We start from the raw sequence: 2278 nt of genomic DNA on the forward strand, positions 1-2278 counted from the left end.
AAAACAACCTTTTTTACTTTTAATTTATTAAAATAAAGTGTCAGTTTGTTGTTAAGACTCGAACAAACTTATATGATTTCTTGTCCCAACTTTCCAAATAGCTAGAACTGAAAGATTTTACCATGTTCAAATAAAAGTGAGATTAATATTTCAAGAGAACTGATCAAATTTAAACATCACAAATTCTCTGATGGTTGATTCTAATACATCCTAAAAGTTTAAACTTATGTTTAGTATAAGAAAAATTATTTGGTAGCCTTGATAACCCCAGTCCTAAATCTCATAATAAAAATTTATGAGAAAACAGATAAAAGCACAGACAAAGTGAATTTTTATTCCATTATAAGGCTTTGAAAATATTGTTTGTCGCCGTATGTTTAGTATGAGCTTGTGTCTCCTCTGGAGCAAGCCCAGCAGAGATTTGACATACAGAGTATGCCAAACCATGCAGTGACAATCTGGTGCACTCAGAAGGGCCAGCATAATGAACATGGAGAGTCAGTCCTATTGTACTATCATTAGTGTTTATGAAATCAGCAGCGCTTACAGGGAAAGTAGCACTGACTTCCAAGACAGCAGACTGAAGTGAAAGACTCCAGCAGAGATGATGATGATGGTGTGTCCAGCTTTGTAGTTACAGCAGGGCATGCTCCTATTAGATAAATAGAAGAAAAACATCTAAGATATTAAGAAGTACCAAGTTAGTCTTCTCCACACAGTGTGAAGGGAGGCAATATACTGATAAACCATAACCATGTAAAATTGCTAGTAATGTGATAGTATATTATCTATTCTACTAGGTAAGGGAAAAGATACCGCCTATATTATTTTAAAATGAATATGTACTGAAATAATATTTCTATGCTGTCCATATGGTCTCAGTACTATAGAAGCTTATAAATTTTGAATAAAGAGAAAAATTATTGATACTTATATTATAGATTTGTATTGAATTATTACTCTATATTTGGTTCTTAATTTACTGCAAAACATAGAATAAATTCAACAATTGTTTTAACTGCATTAGTTTGTTTCATAAAATGTTTAAGTATTTAAAATATTGTACTTCATTAACATTTTATTTATTATCTTTAATTATATTATTACAGAATGTTTTTAAAGAACAGTTTAACTCCTTTTTTTTTTGACTCAACTTTTCTTAGAAAGTTTGACAGAAAATCTTAGTGGATAAGTTTTCATATCTCAGACTAAACATGAAGATAATGAAGCAATGTAGTATAACATCATATACAACCAAAATAGTGAACTTTAACATTTACTTATCAAAAATGAATTTTGCACTATTTAAAAATATGAATATACAATACAGAAAATGTGGTACATTTATACAATGGAGTACTACTCAGCTATTAAAAATGATGAATTCATGAAGTTCTTAGGCAAATGGATGGAACTTGAAAATATCATACTGAGTGAGGTAACCTAATCACAAAAGAACAGACATGGCATGAACTCACTAAGTGACATCCACTGATATCTGAAGTTCATTGTAACCACAAGAGCAAAGCAAAGCAGGAAGATAGTCGACACACAGCCATCACAAGCTTTAAAATTCCCGAAAGAAAACAATAATCAAAACACAAAACTCTTACTCAAGAAAGACAATTCAGAAACCAGAAATTAGACCTATAGTCAGTGAGTCAGCATGCACTCACTGATAAATGAATATTAGCCCAGAAGTACAGAACACCCAAGATACAATTCATAGACCACATGAAGCTCAAGAAGAAGGAAGACCACAGTGTAGATACTTCGGTCCTTCTTAGAAGAGGGAACAAAATACCCATGGTAGGAAATACAGAGACAAGTTTGGGGCAGAAACTGAAGAAAAGGCCATCCAGTCTCTGTTGCACCTAGGAATCCATCCCACATACAGTTACCAACCTCAGACACTATTGTGGATGCCAACAAGTGCGTACTGACAGGAGCCTGATATAGCTGTCTCCTGAGAGGCTCTGACAGTACCCAACTAATACAGAAGTGGATGCTCACAGCCATTCATTGGACTGAGCAAAAAGTCCCCAATGGAGGAGCTAGGAAAAGAACCCAAGGAGCTGAAGGCATTTGCAACCCCATAGAAGGAACAACAATATGAACCAACCAGTACCCTCAGACCTCCCAGGATCTAAACCACCAACCAAAGAATACACATGGAGGGATCCATGGCTCCAGCCGCTTATGTAGCAGAGGATGGCCTTATGAGCCATCAATGAGAGGAGAGGCCCTTTGTCTCATGAAAGCTTGATGCCTTCATCAA

The sequence above is a fragment of the Mastomys coucha genome, unplaced genomic scaffold (assembly GCF_008632895.1).
Source record: "Mastomys coucha isolate ucsf_1 unplaced genomic scaffold, UCSF_Mcou_1 pScaffold14, whole genome shotgun sequence".
In the NCBI taxonomy this organism is placed as follows: Eukaryota; Metazoa; Chordata; class Mammalia; order Rodentia; family Muridae; genus Mastomys; species Mastomys coucha.